The 7,106-nt window shown below is 44.8% G+C and overlaps 1 long non-coding RNA gene across 1 annotated transcript; it reads right to left on the bottom strand.

Annotated features, from left to right (window-relative positions):
- Positions 1-588: 588 nt before the first annotated feature.
- LOC141408087 (uncharacterized) lies at positions 589-3,843 on the bottom strand. Its single transcript, XR_012420536.1, has 2 exons — positions 2,422-3,843; positions 589-1,006 (listed from the first exon to the last, which is right to left on the bottom strand). It is a non-coding gene; the product is annotated as an uncharacterized lncRNA (long non-coding RNA).
- Positions 3,844-7,106: the final 3,263 nt, after the last annotated feature.

Here is a 7,106-nt window from a genome sequence, read left to right as displayed (position 1 = left end):
AAATATCATCATTAGTTTACATGAACCACTATTGCTACATCGCTATGGTTATACCAACTCTACCATTTTTATTTCAGCAGTCCTATATTATGTGCTTATGTGGGGCAGGCTTATGGTTGTTTCTAAATCTGCCCTATGTATCAAACACTACTGCATTCTGAACATATTTAGACAATGTAATATTTCCATAAAATATCTGAAAAGTAGACCTTGTGTTTACTTTTTTGGCCTCTTATTTTTGGCCAACAGTGCATGAGGTAATTATTATATCTCAAAAACATAATCTGTCTTCTGGAAGATAAAGAAGGTTAACCAGAGAAGGAAAAAAAACCCAGAAATGTGGGAAAGACAAAGAGGGACATGTTGAAGATCATTCCTGCTCTCCAGAAATGAAAACATCATACAAGGACTCAGTGAAAAACTAATGACCAAGAAGCTGACCAACTTTTGCAGGATTATCAAACATTTCCGGGATTATCAACAGTAGTTTTTCTTGCTTTGTTCTCCATTTTTAAAAAATTGGTGTTTTGGAACTGAAAGAGCTGATTGGTGGGTAGAATCAAAGACAGACAGTGACAGCAATCTTGGAAGTTTGAAAACTGAAGCAAATTTTAATAATTTCACTAGTGTCCCATGCAATGGAAATAATGGCTATCCCTTGAATCGCTATGAATGGTTTTGTGAAAATGTTCCTTCTAAGGCCTGAGAAGACCAAAGTTCTGAATCACTCCAGAAAGCTCAGAAGATATGTCTCCTGAAAGGAACCACAGTGGCCAATTTTAACTTCCAGTGTTTAATTTCTCCTAGGAAAGTAATCACATCTTGGGGCTTCATTTCTCTGTTCCACAAAATGGGCTGATAATTTCCTACCTGCTTCATCATGGAGAAGTAACACCCACATCATTCTGCTCTTGCTGGAAGATGACGGCTCACTTCTTTGAAGCCCTGAAACTCTTCCACAACACTAGACGGTCTTTCCTCTTTCCTTCCTTCCGCAGGTTTAGACCTGTGAACATCATTTCTACTTTACCTCATTCCATCTTGGTGGCATGAACACCACAGAACAACAGTATTAAAAATTTTCTGAGGACTTAGCTATAACACAGCATTTTTGTTTCACAGATATAATGCATGTGTGATATATATTCTCTTGATACACAAAAATAAAAAACTAAGACCTATTTCATTTTCAACTGGATTTTCTTGAGCATGTGTTGGATATCATGCTAGGAACTTTCACAAAGTTAATCTTATTCTATCTTTATCATTACCATAGAAGGTAGTTATTATTATCTCCACTTATGCAGATGAGAAAACAAAGGTTCCACTCCCGAACTAACTGATGGTACATAAGAATCCCAACCAGATCTCTTCATGCAAAGTCAAATATCTTCCAGAACAAAATAATGTTCAAAGAAAACCAAAAGGACTTTTCTAAGGAATTCCTCCCTTCCTTCCTTTTTTCTTTTCTTTGTATCTTCCTCTTCCCTTCCATCCACAAGTTTATGAGTGTCAAGGACATGCCAGATACTGTTCTAAAAGTGGAGAATATTCTCGATAATACAAGGAAGATGGCAAAGAACACACTCAAGTATTGGCAATGCTTTCAGAAGCAAGCAAGCATAGAGTTGGTGTCTGGATCTTATTGGAGAAACTAAGGGATGGATTATGGTGGAAGGGGAATGAAATTTGGAGTCAGGCAAATCTGAGGTCCAATCCTATCTGCCACTACTTAGCTGTTACAGACTGTCAGCTTTATTCACCTATAAGATAAATATAATAATACACCACCTTGAAGGATTGCTCTGATCATTAACAATATAAGATCCCCGGCACTTGAAAAATGCTCAGCAAACAGGAGATAAGGATGTAGTCATGTGTATATATTTTACCCATTTCCATTGTAGGAAAAGGTCTTGCTATACTGCCCTGGTCTGGGAGGTCATTCATCTGCCCATCTGCAGTACTATCTTGTATGACCTCTTCCAGGCATCCAACACAGCCAAGCCTTAGAAAGCAGAAACTGGGGGCATCTCCGTGCATCAGGACACTGCAGAAACTGCACTAGGGCAGGCTCCATCTCCTGTGGCTTGCAAATCCCTGCTCCTTTGGCTGGCAGGCACTTCATGGGGTGGAGGGCCAATTCGCCATGGCGGTTTGTATCTGCAGCAAGCCTGACAGGCTGGGAGAGGAAGGCGTTAATGTTTTCTGACAGGCGACCCCTAATTGTGGGAGCTTTTCTTTCGGGCTTTCTGTGAAATTCTGACTTAGGCGAGCAGCATAACCAAGTGGTAGGGCATTCAGCATGGCTTGCACTACACTGAGTTGGGGGGTGGGGGTTGGGATGGTGGAGTGGAGGAGGGGGGCACTGGCCCAACATTATTCATGAAGACTTTCAGCTGTTTTTGTCTTTTAACTAACCTTTGAGTTTGATCAGAAGGCTGGCCGGCCTCCCTTTCGCCAAAGGCCCTGCTGGCACCTGGACAATGGAGACAGACTGTTTTTCCTAGTAAAGAGAGATAGCTGGAGGAACCCAAAAGCTGTGTGTACTGGAGGGGGGTGGCTGGGGGAAGGACACGCCAGCTTTACTTCTGTCTGGTCTTCAGGAGAGGGGTGGTTATTGATAGAATTTCCAATTCCCCCAACACAAGCAGCCGCTCTCTGACTGCTGACCCTGCAGGCTCAACAACTTCATCCGGGCAAATGCACACAGTGGGCTGATTTTCTCATTCGATTTTCAAATGTCACTCTCTTCCCCCAGCAATACCTTTCTTCTGCTTTTTCTCCCCTCTGTCTTCCCTCTTTCCAAAGAGTCCACCGGCTGAGCAGAGCTCCAATCTAGAAGTGTCTGGGGTTTTGTTAATTGTAAATAATGATAACAAAAAAAACAAAGAACAAATGAGTGCGAAAGAAGAGGGGAAGGAAGAAGAAAAGGAAGAAAGAAAAGAGAGGCGAGAGAGAAAGTGACTCAGATGACCGAGAAAGACAGATCCAAAGAAAGGCAGGCAGAAGCAGTTTGGTTCAGAGAGGATGTGCAGGGCGGGGCTGTGCTGGGTCGAGTCCGGAGGCGGTGGGGCTGGCTGCGCTGAGCCTGGTAGTGCAGGCTTCCCGGGCCGGCGGGGGAGCAGGGAGCGGCGAGTGGGAGGCTCTCTCTAAGGTCTCCCATTTGGCAGGTGCGGAGCTTTTGTCCCCTACATCCACTTCCTGCTTCGATAGCACGGATCCAGGGCCCAGTCCTCTCCAATGCACTTTACAGAAAGTGACTCCCTCCAAGGAGTGTGGGTTGGCGGCTTTCCCCCATCTCGTCCCCAAAATAGCCCTGGTAGCCAGCGCATCAAAGGCGGCTTTGTAAGCGGCCGCCCGCTGGCTGCCTGGAGGGGGGCGCACGCGGGACGTTCTGGGAGCGCGTCCCACTCCTGTCTCCAATCTCTGTCTATGTTCTCTCTCATTTATTCTCCTATCCTCGCCTCTCCTTCATTTTCTCTTTCTCCCTCTTGTTTTTCTCGTCTGCTTTCTCCATCTTTTCCTCTCCCCTCTCTCCTACCCCAGCAACCTAGGCTTGAGTTTCTCTTCCCTTCTCTGTTCTCCCTCCTTCCTTCCCTTCTCTCCTCCTCTCACTCAGTTTCTCTCTACTTTTTCTTTTCCCATCTCCTCTATGTCTCTCTTCCTCTCTGTTTCTCTCTCTCTGTTCCTCTCCCTCACCCCCTACTCCTACCTGTTCCTCCTTTTCACACCTCTCCCCTCGGGTCCCCACGCCTCCTCTTCCTCCCCCCAGCTTCAGGTAGCCTGGAGAGTTCCCGGCGCGCGCAGCTGACAGCGGACGCATGCCTGCAGCCAATCAACGCCCGGATGCGCTGCAGCTTGAATAAATCATTAAGCCTGACACGCGCTCAGGGCCCGCGCTCCGCGCTGCAACTTGCCTCCTGCCATTAACCTACACACCCTCTTTTGTAACAACCTAATCTTGCATACAAAGGAAGAAGGAATATAACTTCGACCTGCGCTAGATCCAAGTCATTCGCTTTCGCAGTAGATAAAGAACCTTAGTGTCAGCGAATCCGCTTCCCTCCTTACCGTTGTCTCCGGATAACCAGGAGTTTCTCTGGAAGTCCGAAAAGAACTATGTCTTGGCTCAGGAGTGGAGAGAGGGAGAAAGAAGTTCAGAGGCTTTTCAGCAATAAATAAAAGGACCTGAGGTTGCGGACAATTATTACACCACAGAAGCATCCACAGTGGTGGTGGTGGTGTTGTTGTTGTTGTTGTTGTTGTTTTAAGAAGTTGCAATAACAGATGCTTCTTGGAGAGAAAACACAAATTAACACAATTAAGTTTTAGAAATGTTGACCAGATTTAATAATTTGTCCCTCCCCTTTGAAGTGAGTGCATAAATTGCAGGGCGAATGAATGGGCGAAAGAAAGTGGGGGTGGCTTCCAACAGCAGCAACAGCTTTGCTGATCCTAATGGCAAGTCCCCAGTACCACTCCACTACCTGGTTCAGAAAGATCGTAAGAAGCACATATCTCTTGCATTGATATAGTCATTGGATGCTCTAAAGCCCTTCCATTTTCTGTTCACCTGGTGATCTATGCAAAGGAAGGTATTATTTTCCTCATCTTCCAGAAGAGAAAACTGTAATTGACTTCACTCCTGGTTGAAGAAGATGAACTGATGTTTCTAGAGTTACATGTTGTATGGAGTTGGGTTCATCCATACTCTAGGATTTTTCTTACTCATAACCCCAAGAGTCCCTGAAAAATCTTACACAAAACTAATATATCCATGAGATCCTGTGGGGAAATGGCCTGTGTAGCAGACAGAGTTGGCAAGAGAGATGATGGCACAAGGGTAAATGAAAAAGTTTAACAGAAAGACAGAGATGTTGGTGAGGTTAACTAAAATGAGGCTGCACCCAGAGACTAGGAACAAGGGAGAGCTGTTACCAGCTCTGGGCCTTAATTAAGGGGCAAGAGGAGGGAGTTGTTACTAGACTTCAGTAAGAGCTGTATTGGTGGGAGAGAAGCCTCCTGACAAGAGCCCTGGACTTAGGACAAGGAGTAGAGACACTGTCAAAGCAATAGGGCCTAGGCAGGGATGGAGCAGGGATAAAAATATCCCAACCTATCTCCCCTTCTACTTTGCCACCTCCTGCTGGTGTCTCCCACTGGCCAAACCCAAGAGGAAGCCAGAAGGACACACAACTCTTGTGATGAATTCCATAAAGATAAGCCTGCCTCCTGAGACAGAGAGAAGAGCAGAGAAGGGTGGAGAGTGCAAGTGGAGGGGAAAGGAAGAATGAGAAACACAACTTTCCGTGGAGCAGAGAAGACCATCCCCATGTGTCCATGTAGTCAATAAATACCTTTTCTTCCCAGGGGCGGGAGAGATAATGGTGAACACGACAAGTAAGGTCCCTAGCTTCAGGGAGGTTACCGTGTAGTGGGGGATAATTGACAATAATCATATAACCAAACAAAGATACAGCATTTTCAGATAGTGGTAAATGCCAGGAAGGAAAAATAGGATTAATGGACAGCGATTATAGCAATGGAGAGCTGCTTTAAAGAGGGTAGTCAGGGAAAGCTTCTTGGAGGAGGTGGCATTTGAGGTAAAGCAACTTGGGCATCTTAGAAAAATCTCCCTTGATACCACATCTATTATCAGACTTTTTCTACGTGGTTTGTGGGTAAGAATCCAATTTGGGTTGTGATCTAGATGCACCTGACCAGTCCCCAGGAAAATGAGATACAAGACCGGAAGATAAGAATAGCAACAGCAACAGGGGTTAACATTTACATATAGCTTGTAATCTCTGCCACCAAGCCATTTCTTAACTCCTTTACGTGGCTTCACCCAGCTGCTGTGTATATCAACGAATTGGGCTGCTACTTCTGTGTTTAAACATCGCCAGCACTGCAAGAACAGCGAAGTGGAAAGGCACGTTCTATCCCTCTTTCTTAAGACATCTCAGTCCTACTCCTTTGAAGTTCTCTGCAAACCATAGAATGGTTTCTTCTCTCTTCCTTAGTGGGTCCTGCCTGATGTGAACTTGAGATAGATTCTTCTTGATGCATCCCCTTCTACTCTCAATTTAAAATGTTAAAAGAACTGTGTCAGGGAGGTGAAACCTGTGCACCAATAGCTCTCTCCCATCCTTTGATGATGTGTGCCATTCAACAGCTCTGCAGCCCGCGGCAGGTCTGTATTTTCTTTCTCTCCCGCACTCCCCACTCCTCCTCATCGATTTCAGCGTGTCTTCAGTCTTAACTCGGTGGTCTCCAGGCCATTGTTGAATAGGTAAGATTTGTCAGTCAATAAAGTCAATGCAGTTTTCTACCCCAGCATTCCCCTCCTCTCTCTTAAAAAAAAAAAAAGAAACTAAACGAAACGAAACGAAAAGAGAGAAAGAAAGAAAGAAAGAAAGAAGGAAGGAAGGAAAGAAAGAAAGAAAAAGAAAGAAAGAAAGAAAGAAAGAAAGAAAGAAAGAAAGAAAGAAAGAAAGAAAGAAAGAAAGAAAGAAAGAAAGAAAGAAAGAAAGAAAGAAAGAAAAATAGGTGGGGGCTAAGACCGGGAAGAGGCTGCTATTGCTAGCCTCTGGGGTCTACATTTTGTATTTCGCTGACAGCCCAGGGCCGCTCCAAAGCCCGCCGCGCAGCCAATGGGCAGCGGTGATTTATGGAGCTGACTAACGCGCGCTGAATGCGGCCTGTCAGAGCGCTGTGAATGGCTTCCCTTCGCCGCACAAGCCCCGGCTTTGTGTTGCTAAGCGATTAGAGCAGATGTAATGAGATTTTGCCCAATCCTCGCTTTGCCCTTTCCTAGCTTCGGCAAAATTGTGTGTGTGTGTTTTTGTGAATTTTTCGAGTTTGCCTTCACATTGTGGCAAACAACGACTAACTTTGCCTCGAGTTTAACGAGACTGGATATTTCCCATTCAGAAGTGAGTAAAAGAACACCTGTCTCCACAGGAGAGGGAAAAAAAAATCCCCTTTTGTGCGGGCTGAAACATTATCCTAATGTTATATTCATAGCCATAAGTGACTTGCTACACTTTCTTTGCATACCTTATCTGGAAACTTGCAAAGGAGATAAATTAAAGGAAAGAGAA

The sequence above is a fragment of the Macaca fascicularis genome, chromosome 11, assembly GCF_037993035.2.
Source record: "Macaca fascicularis isolate 582-1 chromosome 11, T2T-MFA8v1.1".
In the NCBI taxonomy this organism is placed as follows: Eukaryota; Metazoa; Chordata; class Mammalia; order Primates; family Cercopithecidae; genus Macaca; species Macaca fascicularis.
Note: the sequence above shows the minus strand (reverse complement) of the source record. Positions and strands in the feature narration are given on the sequence as shown.